At 38.3% G+C, this 17639-nt stretch overlaps 1 protein-coding gene across 1 annotated transcript in view; it reads right to left on the bottom strand.

Moving 5' to 3' along the window:
* Window positions 1–17639, bottom strand: part of LOC124280958 (D-glucuronyl C5-epimerase-like) — a 339439-nt gene that overhangs the window by 255390 nt on the left and 66410 nt on the right. The window contains exon 2 of the mRNA XM_046716964.1: window positions 9846–9898. The gene's annotated coding sequence lies outside the window, so the exon portion shown is untranslated. The remainder of the gene's footprint in view (window positions 1–9845; window positions 9899–17639) is intronic.

The following is a 17639-nucleotide window of genomic DNA, read 5'->3' on the forward strand; positions in this document are numbered from 1 at the left end:
GTCATCAAAAAGCTACAAACATCTTCAACTACCAATTAATGGATATCATTTGTTGGATGTATTTTTATCAACAATGACTGTACAATGAGAAATACCTTTGGTTGGGCTTGTGTTCCCATTTGTGTTTTGTATGCTGTTGATAATGTCATCTAAATCTTGGACTGAAATCACAATTGGTGATTATTATTTCACAGAAACATGTCCACTCCTTTGAATTTAAACTCAGATGGAAGTGTTGAATTTTACGTTTGCTCATGATAAATGAAAGAACAAAGGGGTTGCAATTCAGGTCGACTTTTGAACAGCATCTTAGAGATTCAGTTGGCTTTGATATTTGTTCATCATCATCATCTACAGACCCATGAAGGTGATGGGGCTAGAATTGGTCGTCAGTAACCCATGTTTGTCGTAAGGGGAGACTAATGGGATCGGGTGGTCAGGCTTGCTGACTTGGTTGACACATGTCATTGCATCCCAATTGTGCAGATGTTGTTGATCATGGGATTGTCTAGTCCAGACTCGATTATTTACAGACCGCCGCCATAAAACAGGAATATTATTGAGTGCGGCGTAAAACTAAACTCACTCATTCACTCTCATCATCTACAGTAGAAGCATCATTGCCATCAACATCTGTGACCTTTTGATCAATTCTAGGGTTTGAACAGATTATCAGTCATCAAAGTTAAGGCCTTGTTGGGGCTAATCAACAATTTTAAGGCCCTTTAGAAACACATATAAAACACACTTAGTTTAATATTAAACATGTGGTTGGTGGGATCGGCCATCTTAACTACATTGATGTGCTTGGAAAGTTCTGCGATGGGGCTGAATTAACACGTATTGTCATTGCAAGGTATTTTTTTTTACGTTTTATTCCCTGTCAAATCATTTCTTGAGAAGTTTTGCTAAAATTAGGGCCTTTTCAGAGCAAGTTATTGGCAATTAGATCCTTTTCATGGCTTAAACGTATGTAGGGCCTTTCCAAGGTAAAACATTCAAATTTCTTTCTTTTTTTAAGCCCATGGAAACCCTGAATTAGGCCACATTCTGCATCCACAGAGAAACAAAAAAATCACAAAGAAATAATCTTACATTTCTAACACTGTAAACAGACAGCATCCAATTTGTTTTCTTCAAAGTTATTAAGGGTTTTCAAATGTTCTTTTCTTAAGTGTGACAAGTTATATATATGTTGAGGCAATATAAAGTGAAAAGTATAGTTATGCAGAGGTAATAAAAATCAGCAGGGAATAAATCGGCAATTTTCAAGGCATGCCCTCAACTTGAGGTACTTTTCAAGTAGAATGCGAATACAAGGACAATCTAAGGCCTTTAAGGCCCTTTGAAGCCCCTCAAACCCTGATAGTATAAATTATCTTGGGTCAAATTATAAGGGACCATGCTAATAAAATGTTTCACTGTATTTGTCAATTCTGTAGCAAGATAGCATACAAGGTCACAAGTCAGTCAAACAGTGCAAGATTTGTTGACCAGTAAATTTTCATTCGACACCTCATAAAGAGCAGGTGTCTTTCCCAGACACCCTGTAACCCTGACCGCTGACAGAATGATGGTTCTTAAACATACACTGGTGATATCTTCACTGAGTAAATGACCATTCAGACTTTCGATAATGATCCCAAGCCCTTGGTTGATGCTAGACTCTGCAAACATCAACTGACTGAGGTGGTAAATGCAAAACCATAATTAGGGGAGGATTTAGCTGCGAGTCAACAGATCCTGTCTGCATTGCAGTCAGAGTAATAATGGCGTCCGGCAGTGGAGTAGCTTACCGTTGTTTGAGGATGACAAGAGTATAATGTTGAATAGATTTCTCCAATTCAGACATGGAGTTCTAGAAGTGTATGAAGTCCACTCATGAAAAGCAATGGAGAGTTTTGTCTAGACGAGAGTGCTGTGAACGAGAATGTATGTACATGTACATGCGTAGAATGCCTTTCACAATAAACAAGAAGCATTTCTTAGCGTGAAAAGAATACATTTTATTTAAAAGGTGTGGATAGACAGTAAGGAGGGTCACTTTACTTGGTGCCAGTTTTATTTGAATTGGATGGCTTGACATTTGGGATGTGGATTGTGTAGTTTGTCAGCTTTGAATTTACACTGGCAGCCAGCCCATAACTTCTTGGATGTTCTTCATTCATTATTTAAATTCCCATTCATTCTTGTTCATATATCCTGACCCTCAAACTTGCAGCCATACAACTTCATGCCCATTAGCCTGCCATCTCATTATCCCTAGAACTTTACCAACTAGTATCCCTGTTCTAATAACTGTTCCGATATAACGCCCACTCGATATCCCAATCCCACTAATTCAATATACCCCAGTCCGCCAACTCAATAACCCCATCCCACCAACTCAATATCCCTACTCCACCAACTCAATATCCCCACCCCACCAACTCAATATCCCCACCCTACCAACTCCATATCCCACTCCACTCCACCCCATCAACTCATTATCTCCAACTGCACCAATTCAGTACCCCCCACCCAACCTACTCAATATCCCCATTCCAACAGCTTAGTTCCCCTGCACTGTCAACTCAATATCCCGTCCCAATAATCCCATCTGAACCCCAGTCAAACATATTCATTATCGAGGTAAGAGGGGCTTCGAGTGCTTACAACTTTTTGTCTTATTCAACCAACCAGAATGACAATATGGCTTTATCACGATTTAAGTACTGTAATTAAGCAAAATTCTTTGTATTTAACATTCTATTTATCGAAAACCGATTCTCTAAAAATACCATCCACTTAATGACATAGTTTTTTGGAAACAACAATTCTCATTACTCCTCAACAAGCACTCAACCAGAAACAGCACTGTTCAATTATTAATTCTCTCTACTGTAAAACGTCCCTGTGTATGGAATATCCCAGAATATCCCATACTAATATGTCATACTCCAAAGGGCAAGAACAGACTAATATCCCACATGCTTAGTTCCCGAAATCGCTGACTGTACAAACATGTATTTATCAAGCATAGATCTTACTGACATATCAAAGCATACAGGATTATTGACATAAGCTGGTGATATTTGGTGCATACCACTCAAAGCATAATGTTCATGAACTAAATGGAATTTGTAAGCTCTTGTTTAGTGGGATATATCATAGGATTATTGTTCACAATGATGTTCAGCTGAATGCAGCACTTAAGACTATTCTCGTTCCAATCTATACGTTAATTGTAACTGATCCAAACATGGACCATCTATACAACAGACAAGAATTGACATGTTATCATGATTTATAAGTCAATAACAGACACAATGGCTTCAAAATAATCTCCTCAATCCAAACTGCACACTGTCCAAAAGTCAAACGTACATGTCTAGAGAGGATAAAAATGGCAGAGAACTTGATCTTTGCAACTAGGAGCGAATAATTAAGTATCTCCTCTGTAAAACTAAGTTATTACGTATATTAACAAGTTCAAGACAGCGCATGTCTGTTAAGCCGAACATTATTAATCATCCAGACCCAATACTATTAACCCCTAATGTCCATCAGGGTACTTAAGTGGTAAAAGGACTCAGCATTATGCATGAGTGATCTCCCCTTTGTTAGCTCTTTTGACACCAGGGGACCCCGGTGGCACCATACTGTTTTCGTTATCAAACTTTCATTGCAATGTTCTTGAATCATCACCTTGAGATAGTTGTTTTTGTGTGTCATAATCAAATGGAAACTTGGTCATACATTTTTCACAAGGATCCAGCAACAAGTTTTTGTTGCTTTAAACTTTGAATTTCAGCATACTTGAGATGTTTCATTTATATGAATGATTCAGTGTTGAGTGGTGTGGGGAAGCAAGGTTTTCTGCCGATTTCATCAAACCATCACTATTATTTCTTATCAATAGTTTTTTGCAATCTAAAATGAATTTAAAATAACGATAGCTTGAATAACATTGTTAAGAAACCATTTCCAGTCTTCAATTTCACGTAAAATTTAATAATTATAATACCGCTTCATTGAGTATATGTTTTAGAAAAACAAATGCCAATTTTTTTATCAAAGCTGTTAAATAATGGACAGTTTGTGGAGACATATGCTAAAATGCGCTGTGGCTAACAAGCTGAGACTCTCACAAGCACGACTTTAACGCCTATGATCTCGTAAACTAAAAAGAAAAAGGCTTTTAAGATATATAAGAAACCCAAGAAGCCAAACTCTCATTTTTAGCACGAAAAAGGTGTTCTATTTGCGTCTCAGAATTTTCAGGGAATTTTAAAATATGTTTTTTAATAGAAAAATATGCTTTCACACAGAATGCTTTTGGGACAAAAACCTTTCAACTGTGAAAAAAAGAAAGATAGATTGAAATGCATAATTTTGGTAAATGGCCAAGGTCTTATGACACAAAGCAAATTTGACAAAGTTGACGTTGCTTGTCATGATATAATTAAAATGTTCAATACCAGCTCATTCACTCACTCCGAGCAAAACAAACTCAAAACATGGAAACACACAGCATAACACACAATATTTAAATGTAACAGAACACCAAACAAATAACAATTAACTGCACCCAAATCATCAACTCATGTTCAATTCATTAAGTCATCAAAGGGTATTGTTAAATTAAATTCAAGTTGAAACTCCCTCCTTTAGACCATTCACTGGCCACTAACGCTGTCGCAGGCAATAAACTTGCAGATTTACATTGGTCTGTAACACCTTGGTATATCAAGGCATTCTTGAGGGGGCTTTTATGGCATTCTCTAGACACCTTGGACTAATGATTGTAAGCAGATCCAATGATTAACAGTCCCCACCTGGCGTTCATGAACGCTCCATCACTGATAAACAGTTAAGAGCTGAGGCAGCGGTCTTAATCTATACCAATTTACCTGTCCGAAATATTAAAAGTTGAACTTTGAACATACAAGGACCACCATCAAGGTGTCAGTTAACCCTTTAATGCCCAAGATCGTTAATAACCCATAACGAGTTGAAAACTATCCAAGAGAGAGAGAGAGAGAGAGAGAGAGAGAGAGAGAGAGAGAGAGAGAGAGAGAGAGAGAGAGAGAGAGAGAGAGAGAGAGAGAGAGAGGAGAGAGAGAGAGAGAGAGAGAGGGAGGGAGGGAGGGAGGGGAGGGAGGGAGAGAGAGAGAGAGAGAGAGAGAGAGAGAGAGAGAGAGAGAGAGAGAGAGAGGAGGGAGCTTGATCTAGAGAGAAAAATAGAAATTATTACAAGTGTGTTTAGAATAGATGTCAATCACTTACCATAAACCATATGAATCATATTAAACCATAAACTCGTGACACAATCATGAAAGGTGAAATTTTGACAAAAAATACCAACAAAACAAAATGACAAACAATTTTTTTCGGTCCTCACATTCAGGAAGACTTGACATTTTAGAGTACCTAATAGCCATTAGCTAAGTTCAATATCGACAGTCAGAAAATAGTGTACAGCTATGACACAATACTACGTCTATCCCGAGGATGTTCCTCGCTACTTATAACTCACTGCGTAACGACAAAGCCTGACAGGCCTATTTTCCAAGATGACACTTTGGCTTTTATGAAAACATTAAATAAATTGAATCCATAACCATAAAATGTCAACCAGGGCTCAGAATATGCCCTCTTACAAGCAGGAGCAATGAATTTAATCTTAAGGCAATTCAGTTTGAAATCGCCACGCCAAAATGGCCGTAATATTACCATTTTCGCTGATGACCAATCTCACAAAAATATTTCAGCAGATGGAAACAAACATGTGGAACTAGTTTTGATGAGTTATTCTTTTTACAAAACATTATTATAGCCATCCACAGAAACAAATAAAAAATAGCTTTGAACAAATTCATGGCGAGTTGTTTTTGGAAAGAGCAGACGGCGAAATGTTGTGTAATAACAGCTGAAACTTAAATGGCTTCTACAATGAAGTTCAATGCTGAAAAGACTTCCGCACTAATAGAGTTTGGAAGGTATGAATTCCGTGGATGTGCCATGTGGCCACCATATTGGCAGAACCTGTCTCCCACTCTGGCAAACCGAGGCTTACTCTTTGTGCTGTTAGAAAAACTTACTCAGCAGAGTAAGCCTGAAGTCTATTTGAGAGTCGTAAGTGTTGACCCAAGCAATATAGCGTGGCCATATGTTCAACCCAAGTGCTTCCTCCATATGAATAAGATTCTGTGTTGAGTAAAAGGCCTAATGGCACGTTTGGAAATTACATAACGGCACTCCAACATTCGGAAATGGCTGATCAATTTTATTTTTTTTCACTCAAGTGATATATTTTTTTCATTTTCACTCCAAGCGCGAGCAACATCCTGTAGATTTTGAAAGTAAACTGTAGAAATTGAAATACTGTTGTGAAACACATCGTTATGGAAAAAACCAAAAGAAAACTTTTTACTGAGGAGAAATGACAGTTGCATTGAAATATGATCAAATTAGAAAAATGGAAACGGAATCCCTATTTTGAAATTGCCTTCAAGGAAATAATATTTGCTGAATCATAAAGATTGAGAATGGTGCTTCATTTTCAACGTATTTCAGAACAGCTTGCAAACATATTTCACTTACAATTCGAATCAATAATGGAAATAGTCTCAGGGTAACCATTTAATCTTCTCAGCCGAATTCATTAAATCTTATCTTGCATTGCCCTTATCCGGAGTATAACAATTACATTTTACAGGTTAATTCCGACTTCATTACTTTCCATTTCTTGTCTGATCATGAAACCTCTGTTCATGCAGTTTTATGAGAAGAAATAATCAAACAGTTCGAATAAAATCTCCTCTAGTGTTCTGTAAATTACACAAAAGAGCTCCAAGTTCTTAGACTTTGCTTCTCAGTGCATACAAGTGAAGTGCAACGTGGAACAATATTCTGAACTTTCCAATTAACTTTTCCCAAAAGAAAAATAGTTTGTGAGGAAATCTGGAGTGAATTGAGAACATACATAGCCATCTTGAAGTAATGATTCCATTAGTGCGTACAGTAAAGAGCATCTTATTTTCACTGACAGATCTGACCTTGTAGTTTTTGTTTTTGATGTTTTCAGCTTCAAGAGAAGAGCTAATTTGTGCTAATTTTGTTGAGTACAATTTCTGATTAATGAATTTTAAAAAATGATTTAAAGAAGGCAATGAAAAAGACAAGTAAAGTAAATTGGCAGTTTTTATGGTTGATCGTAAACAAGATTAGCTGGTAGTGTTGGAACATTGTGAGAATTCTGTTCATGATGTCACATCAAGATACCTGACATGGTTATTCAACACATGACACAATGACAAACTGGTTGCTCAATTAACGGCATGGTGTTCTTATTACCACATATGACAGCACATAAGCTGTAATTTGAGCCCCCCCAAAAGTACTAGTATACAATTCATAACATAACATACACATAACTCAATGATATGATACATTGTACACTGATTATAAAAAAATGACATGATTATCTGATTATATATATATATATATATAAAGAATTTAGTAACCAGTATGTCATGTCATATATTATATTATATTATATTATATTATATTATATTATATTATATTATATTATATTATATTATATTATATTATATTATATTATATTATATTATATTATATTATATTACATACTGGTTACTAAATTCAAGTTACGACACACCGATTACTGATGGCATTACCTGTCCCACAGGTCATGTGTGTCATTTCTAAATGCCATTCAAAGACCTGAAATAACATGTGTCCACCTGATAACTGGTACTCAGAACTTATCATCTGACATTGCGTAACAAAACAAAGTCGATAATTATAGCTTCATTTGATTAAACACCCGTGAAGAATTAGAACGCGGATTAGAATATTGATCTTCAGTAACCCATGCTTGTCATAAGAGGCGACTAACGGGATTGGGTGGTCAGGTTTGCTGGCTTGGTTGACACATGTCATCAGTTCCCAATTGCGCAGATCAGTGCTCATGCAGTTGATCACTGGATTGTCTGGTCCAGATTCGATTATTTACAGACCGCCGCCATATAGCTGGAATATTGCCGAGTATGGCGTAAAAATAAACTCACTCACTCACTCATCTGAAATGTAATGACTGACTGAGTTTGATTTTACGCTGCTTTTAGCAATATTCCAGCAATATCACGGCGGGGAACACCAGAAATGGGCTTCACTCATTGTACCCATGCGGGGATTCGAACCCGGGTCTTCGGGGCGGCGTGCCGAGCCAGCGCTCCCCTGAAATGTAATGAAATGGAGAAGTGACTACCCCACCGCCCCCCTGAAATGTAATGAAATGGAGAAGTGTACATCCCTCTAATAACTGCAGCTGTGTGACCTCATATTCCTTATCAAGTAGTTAATATCATTCATACCCACGAAGATCTGGGTTAGAATTGAACGCACGCGGGATCGGGTGTTTAGACTCACTGACTTGGTCAACACATCACAATATCCCAACTGCCTAGATCGATGCTCATGATGTTGATCACTGGATTGTTTAGCCCAGACGCCTCTATTTACAACAGCTGGAATATTGCTGAGTGCGGCAGTAAATAACAACTAAATAATAACATGCACACCTATGCACGTCCCACGGGAAAGAATATGATATTTTTCTGCAACCATTCTAGACATTTGTGAGTAATCAACATCATTTGTTGAGACTTGTGCCATTCTAATGTCTGACGAAGCAATAATGTTTTGATTTATAGTTCCACAAACCCAAAATAATTTACGTCCATGGAAAAGATTTTCCTTATTGGCTGATAATAGATAAGGCTGGGCTTCTGTTGCATAACAATGTCAATAGAATTCATTGATTTCGTATCCACTGCAATGTTGTGTGTTAAATAAGCAGTCTGTGAAGCTATTATTGTTTCAAAAAATATTGAATTCTTTTTGGGCATCACATTACAACAGTTCATGACAATGGAATCAAAACAGTACATTCAATGTGAAGACTGACTGACTGAGTTTGGTTTTACGCCGCTTTTAGCAATATTCCAGAAACATCACGGCAGGGGACACCAGAAATGGGTTTCACACATTGTTCCCATGTGGGGATTCGAACCCGGGTCTTCGGCGTGACGAGCAAACGCTTTAACCACTAGGCTACCTCACCGCCCCTCAATGTGAAGAAAAAACATATCTGTATCTGTATCATATTCGTTTTGTCTGTAGTTTGAAAGCCACACTAAGCAGTTTTCCAGCCATATGAAAACATAACAAACAATCCAATTTGGACCAGTGATTGATATCATGAGCATTATTTTTAAAAGTTATGATTCAACCTTCTCACCAAGTCTGACCATGTGGCCCATGTAGTCATCCTGTATATCAACCATCATTAGGTGCTGACGAGCTTTCCTACCAGGTATCCTAACAGTGGAGTGCATCAGTTTTACCCTTCTTTTAGCCATCTTCCAGCAATTTCATGGCAAAGAAATGGGCTTCACACATTGTACCACGCAGGGATTCAAACCTGGGCCTTGGGCGTGATGAGCAACAACTTTAACCACTCTGCTCTAACACTGCCCAGTTTGAGATATTAAAGTCCATAGGTTATAACATGGACACAGGTGTGTTTAAAGTTTTGATTTATAAACTTTGAAAGATTATGCCAGCTTGATGATTAGGGTTAGCTTATTTCAAAGCCGAGAAATCAGCTGCAAAACTGCTAAAATGGACCACGCCTGTCCAGAAATAGGCTTCACATATTATAGCAATGCAGGGAATCAAACCAGGGTCTTCGGCATGACAATGACAAACAAATGCTTCAACCTCTAGGCTATCCCACCGCCCCCTCAAAGTGGAAACACAGGAAGATAAAAGCTTACCTTTTATTGCTTGTCAGCAGGCAACATGCATCAACCTTGTCTCTGATCGCCACCTGAAACACAATTAAAAACATTTTAAGAACAAGCATTACATTTTTTTCCTCCACACAACTGTAAAATTTGTGTTCACAAAATTCCAAATTTGATGATGTTCCATTTCAGCAGTACGTGCGTGATTGTTTGATGTTTAACATCAGTATTTAACCAGTATTATACATGGCTATAACAGACTGCCATATAAAAAAATCAGATGTACTGAAACTTATGTAGCATTTATCAACCCAAATTTCTTGATGCTGACAACAAATACTTTAGTTGGTGGTCTCCCAATCCTGTATTACAGAGGGACAGTCAGGTACCTTCAACAATCACACCGAAGACCCAGGTTCGATTCCTCACATGGGTACAATGTGTGAAGCATATTTCTCATGTTTCACACCTTGAGCGAGTGAGTATGGTTTTACGCTGCTTTTAGCTTTATTCCAGCAATATCACGGCAGGGGACACAAGAAATGGGCTTCACATGCTGTACCCATGTGGGGAAGAACCCGGGTCTTCAGCATGATGAGTGAACGCTGTAACCACTAGGCTACCCCAACTTCAAGTAAGTGAGTGAGTGAGTGAGTATGGCATTACGCCGCTTTTAGCAATATTCCAGGAACATCACGGGAAGGGGACACCAGAAATGGGCTCCACACATTGTACCCATGTGGGGAATCGAACCTGGGTGTTCATCGTGACGAGTGAATGCTGTAACCTCTATTCTACCATACCTCCCCATGTGAGTACCTACCATACACACATGCTGGTGCCCTCACTAGTTTTAAGTGGTCATAATTTTTACCATTTTCTGCCTTCTTTGTCCAATGGATTCTGTTTAGTAAAAAAATAGAGTGTTTTTCCCTTGGTGTTGACGTTATGTATTTGTATGGTAAGCTATTTCACAATTATAATGAATAAAAGATTTTTAAAACAATGTAAAATGCTAGATAAAATAATTAATAGCTTTCTTCCACATACATAAAAAACAACAACAAAAAACAACTGCCAACAGCAAAAGGTTAGAAAGCTCATATGTTTGGTGAGGGGAGTCTACAACTAACCCCAAACTTTCAAAGAAGAAAAGTTTCTTTGGAATGAAAAAACAAAGACTGATAAATATTATCTTTCTCCCACAAGCATGTTACATAAACACCCGAAAGTGTTATTCACTTAAACCAACACATGCAGGCAGAAGGGAATGCACGAGGGTAAATAGGAAACAATACTAACTCCGTATTGACCACCTGTACGCCAGCAGGGCCCGACCGACAGGGCAACACTTACAACACTGCTACAGACTGCCAGGAATTCTTGTCAACCTCTGGTTCTTGTACCCAACAGATCAAACTTTGTATCACCTAGATGGCGCCAGTGATGCTATTTGGTATTTGTGAACAAAGGAATCAATGAAGAACTAGACAAAATTGGTTGAAAAAATTGCTTTAGTGGTAAAACAACTGATCAGTTATTTCACTTGAGATGCTGCATTTCGTGCAACATCAGTAATTGGATGTCCAAAAAATCACCAGAACATATATAAATAATATCAATGATGGAGTTCTCATCCACCAATATATGTTCGAGGGCACGTTGAAAATCATTAAGCAAAATGTCCCACAGCTGTCTCGATATTTCCCTCTGAACAAATATTTTATAAAGTTAATTGGTTTTATTTTAATGTAGTTTTTATTTTATACAATTAATTCCTTATATCAATATCAAAATCAACTATGAAACAGGAAAGAGTGCAAGAATCTTAGGTAGTCAGACACTAATTATCATCCGGTTTATGAAACAAAATTCAGGAACCCAAAATTCTGGAGTCATATTCTTTTAAATTTAGTTAAAAATTACTTAAAATTCAGACCCTGTTTTAAATGGTTGATTGTGTAGTGAGTGAGTTTGGTTTTACGTCTGTTTTAGCAATATTCCAGCAATATCACGTCAGGGAACACCAAAAATGGACTTCACACACTGTACCCATGTGGGAAGTCGAAACCAGGTCTTCGGTATGACAAGCTTTAACCACTAGGCTACCCCACCGCCCCTAAATGTTTAAAGGAAGTGAGGAAGGAAGCATGCAGTTTAGACATTTTAATTAGATCAAATCCAACTGTTGATTATATGAGTGTTTGGTGCATTCCATCAACTATAGAAAGACCAGAAAACATACAAAGCGATTTTATTCATCTGAAGCCCCTGGGGGCACAAAAAAATGTTTTTCTGACTCAAGGGGGTCTAACCTAATCATCAATGTATGGCCTAAACATACACTCCTGTCTGCAGACATGACTCCGATCTGTCCAATTAACGTTCTACAGTAAGTATTTGTTGCTAAGTTTGTACTGCATCTAGTCTTACCTACATTGCGACCAGACGAGACAACAAAGGAAGGTCATGACATTGCAAAACAACAGCATTTCTTGCAACAAACGTAATATGATATGATAGATGTGTTTTCATACCACTTTTTACAGTCTGTCAACTGCCTTCCAGGGTAATGAAGTTATTTGTAAGTAATTTATGCGATAGCTCTGATTTACCCAATGACAATCTGCGGAGTCCATCTGAAGAGGTTCGTGACTGTTTATTCTATCTAATGAAGAATGTATTTGCACTGAGTACAACCCTATTGAGAATAACAAAAGCTGATATTTTTTTTCAAAACAGACAGAGTATTTGAAACAAGAGCCGACAAACATCAACAGGAGAAGAATTACGAGAACGAGTACAGGATCTGACATGAAGCAGTCTTGAAAGAGTGGGCTATGTCTGTCTGCCATGTTTATACCTAACCAGAAACAACACTGAACTAATTTAAAAACTACACAGTTTGCCGCCATCACTTTCCACTGCCGTGGCAATATCTTTGCATGAATGACTCCTTATTTCTTTTTGAAAAAAGAAACATGATGTTCTGCAGCTCACCTACTTCAGCTCAACACTAACTCTCTGAGGATATTAGTGAATAAGTGAAGGGGTTGTGTTTTAAGTGAGTGAGTGAGTGAGCATGATTTTACGCCGCTTTTATCAATATTTCCGCAATATCATGGCGGGGCACACCAGACATGGGCATCACATATTAATATTCTAATTAGACAGAACATACTACTCTAAATTGTTTCTGATCAAAACATAAGAACTTTCACAGCACAACTGCATTTACACACAATACATTAAGCTGAATCGACACTGATGTTGTGAAACATTTTGAGCAATTAATTCATTTACCTTATATGACAAACCTTATTTCCTCATACGAGAAATAGCTTACAGGATACACCGTATGCACAGAAAGTCAAACATTGGTGGTTAGACCCCCAATTGAATCATACCAAAAATCTTTTTAAAAGATTGCACTTGCTTCTCTTACACAGCGATATATATGCCCATGGTTGGTTGGTTTGGTGTTTAATGCCACACTCAGCAATATTCCAGGTATATGGCAGCAGTCTGTAAATAATTGAGTTTGGACAAGACAATCCAGTGATCAACATCATGAGCATAGATCTACGTAACTGTGATGCGATGACATGTGTCAACTAAGTCAGCGAGCCTGACCACAAGATCCCGTAAGTCACCTTTTATGACAAACATGGGTTGCTGAAGACCAATTCTAACCAGGATCTTCATGGGTAAAGTTTCCTAAGAGAAACAGCCTCGTGGATACAAAATATGCCCAGAGAGTGGAAGATTGGTGGTGAGATAACCAAACGAATCATACTAAAAACCTGGCTTAAAGATGGTATTTGCTTCTCTTACCAGGGTATGAAATAAGGCCCGTCCAACTCCCCGAGACGGGCTAGATTTCTGATGGACAGTCTAAGTTTAAAGATAGCCAGCCTGGTCAATTTTGTAGATATTCAATTCCATACATCTCAGTAAATTCACCATATCTTGGTGTCTGGTCTGGTTAAATCCATTTGGGGCTCTTAACATTTTTAAGTTACCAGCCCTGATGTCTGGTGTTTTTTTTGGTTTATTTAAAATACTGCTTTTACACAGTGATATGTATGCCATGTGTGTGTGTATAATTTGTGCAGTATGTTCTTATAATTATTTAACTTATTTTTGCTTGTACCATTCTGGACTGATGCCAGTTTTATAGTGTTTGTGTTACATTAGGGCTTGATTTAAGAGAGTTTAATCTACTTGCACCCGGTGCAACCTGAGATAAAAACCCAGTTGCACCAGCCAAATTCCAGTTGCAAGGTAGTGTGTTAAAATGTCAGAGGTTTCAGTGCACATAAACATATTTCCATTATGTAGTACCTATGAAACCATAGCAACACAGAGACACAGCCCATCCCTGTTTACAAGAGCTGTAATAGCCGAAACGTGTATATGAATAGCAATGTGTCAATACCATAGTTATTCAAAGTTTAGAAGTAAAATGAGATGACATATTTGTGCTTATAATGTAAGATTTATTGTTGATTTATTCCTCAATAATTAACTTGCACCTTGTGCAAGTTAAGACTCATAACTAGGTTGCACTTTGTAATATTGCGTTGCACCAGTACAAGTACCAAAGCACTAAATCGAGCCCTGCACATGCCAGGCAGGGGAACAAGAAGTACCATCTCTTAACATGTTTTGGTGTGATGGGAAAGAGTGAGTGAGTTTAGTTTTACTCTGTTTTCAGGAATATTCCAGCAATATAATGGCAGGGGACACCAGGAATGGCCTTCACACATTGTACCCATGTGGGGAATCCAACCCAGTTGTTAGCGTGACGACTGAACGGTTTAATCACACGTTACCCCACCATCCTGGTGTGATTCGGAACTGAACCATAGATCTTGTATTTTCTTCGACAGATGCTCTGTTCACTCATCCATGGGGACAACCCTTCCACATTGCAGTCATAAATTAATATCAGTGCCATAATCAAAAGAACCATCCACTCTTTTGACCAATCCACCACTTTAAGAATAAGAAAACTTTATTTCACCTTAAAAAATAATTTCATAAATTGATTATCATAAAAAGAACTGTTGAATAAACTTCAATGCCATCATTAGCAGGAATATGTATACCACATTTCAGCTGTATCGGTTCAGCAGTTTTAGAAGTGAAAAAAAAAAGAGGACAGATGCTGAAAAAAATCTTGCTTGAATTGTTCAAATCCATACCACAAAAAATATTGACATCAAGGCAGGCCATAAATAACAAAATATGAACCAGGATGAGCCAATGGGTGCTGATAAAAAATGCAGAATGATTTACGCCACAATTATCACCGAAACAATGACCCAGACTAACATGGAGGGCAGCCAGTTAAAGGGAGGTAATTTAACACTGCGATCCATTCTGTTTTATCTCACCACTAAAATCTACCAACCCTCCCCCAATCCGCCAATTAAAAAAATATCTGATGTTTTATGGGCCCATGACTTTGTTGGCTACTGGGAGCAATGAATGCCTATTCTATCTCTACAGACAACTCACTGATGTGTAATTGATTCAAGTTCCTCTACGGTCATTTTTTTCATTTTCCAAAAGTCCATCGTCAATTGTCAAGCCCATGAATAATGATATGTAGGACTGTGCATATGAAAACGACACGTAAATAAACGTTAATCACAAAATGAACAAACTGAAAGTGACAGTCGAATTATTCAGCGCTCATCGAAGAAGAAATGTGTTCAGCCATGCTGAAAATCTTCTAATGTATTTCCCTAGAAATATGGCTCTAGGAAAATAGTCTTTTCAGTTTAGATCAAAGATCCTGATTCCCTCGGAATAATTACGAAACTTTATGACTCATATCAGAAGGAAGATTAGGTCATGAAAGAAAATAATTGATTCCCAAGCATGGGGGTGTAAGAAACATGCATCAGCAGGATTCAAGGTTTTAATGCCACAGTAAAGACAGTTACTTTTAGAGCCTGTGTGAAGTTGACATTTTTCTCTGCGAAAGTCTCACACGAAGAAGAAAAGTAAGATCAAACTGATATCTAAGACTTGCTGTTCCAACTCCGCGAAATATCTTGTTGGAATCGGAACTGTGAAGTCAACACTTAATGATTTATGACTTTACTTTCCTTTATCCTTGTGAAGGTTTCTGTGCTTTCTAAGATCAGCATGACATTGAAAGTCTGCTGTTTCCTGGAACTTTGTCTGTGTTCTGCTTAAAGACACACTGCATGGTTTTGCTGTTGCATGTTTAAGAGAACAGGGTCCCGATCCACTAAGCGTTTGTAATGTTACGACCTGTCGTAACTCTATAGTTAATCATAGGCTTACAAATGTCTTAGCGTTGTGAACGTTTTGTGGATTGGGACCCTGGAACACTTCTGGTACATCACAGCTGCCTTTTGATAACAAGTGAGTGAGTGAGTATAGTTTTACCCCACTTTTAGCAATATTCCAGCATCATCACAACAGGGGACGCAAATGGGTTTCACACATTGTACCCATATGGGGAATCAAACCCCGGGTCTTTGGCCTGACGAGCGAACACTTTAACCACTGGGCTATAAATGATATCAACTTCTCGTTCCATGACCACGACTTGCCCTCTCAGTCCTCATGGTAATTCCTTCGGCGCTTTTGATAACAAAGTCAAGTCAACAAACCAGTGGTTAATATCAAGGGCAATTCCCCATGGCATCAGGGTACGATGTCATGTCACATTTCAGGGCATAATATTTACAATTTGCACTGGTGTTGTCTGAAACTGCAAAATAGAACCTCATACTTATAGCTTATACCCAGTACATGTCAAAAGTTTGCTGTTCAAAGAACACAGACTTCAGCTGGAAAACAGATGATGAGGACCTGGCTTGGAACCATGACACTGATATCTTGTACTTTGAACAAAATAGTCTGGACCAGGTAAACCAATGACTGAAATCATGAAAAGTGATACATGTTACACTGACTGAGTTTGGTTTTACGCTGCTTTTAGCAATATTCCAGCAACATCACGGCGGGGAAAACAGAAATGGGCTTCACACAGTGTACCCATGTGGGGAATCGAACCCGGGTCTTCGACGTGAAGAGCCAAACGCTTTAACCACTAGGCTACCCCACCGCCCCCAAACATGTTACAAATCATAGCACCCAGTCTGACCACCCAATCCACCAAGTTAGTGGAAGTTCATGGCAATCATTGGTTACTGGGGATCAGTTCTAACACGAATTACCATGAGGATTGAGTGGGCAAATCGCGACCACAAAACCAGTGGTTGATAGCATGAGCAATCTACAATCGGGAGTCGATTGACATGCGATCAGCCATTGTAACCAACCAATAAACACTACAGTTCACTGGTTAATGATATTCAATACATGAAATCGTTATGTTTGTTTGTTGTCCGCACTCAGCAATATTCCAGCAATATGGGGCTGTGGGGTAGCCTAGTGGTTAAAGCATTCGTTTGTTTCGTCACGCCGAAGACTCAGGTTTGATTCCCCACAGGGGTACAATGTGTGAAGCCCATTTCTGGTGTCCCCCGTCGCGTTATTGCTGGAATATTGCTAAAAGTGGCGAAAAACCAAATTAACTAACTGATTATTTACACACCGCTGCCATATAGCTGGGAAACTGCTGAATGCAGCATAAAACTAAACTCACTCACGAGAAAGATAAAGAAATATAATCGTGAAGTGATGCACATAAAACAAAATAGTGCTTACAACAACTGCAACAGAGATGATTTGAACTCTCCAACAGTAAACAGGGCTCCAGATAAGGGCCGTATCGGCGCGTATGTACAGATATAAAATATGCACGATATGGTAGAA

Source organism: Haliotis rubra, unplaced genomic scaffold (genome assembly GCF_003918875.1).
Source record: "Haliotis rubra isolate DU_JTF1 unplaced genomic scaffold, ASM391887v1 Scf277, whole genome shotgun sequence".
NCBI lineage: Eukaryota > Metazoa > Mollusca > Gastropoda > Lepetellida > Haliotidae > Haliotis > Haliotis rubra.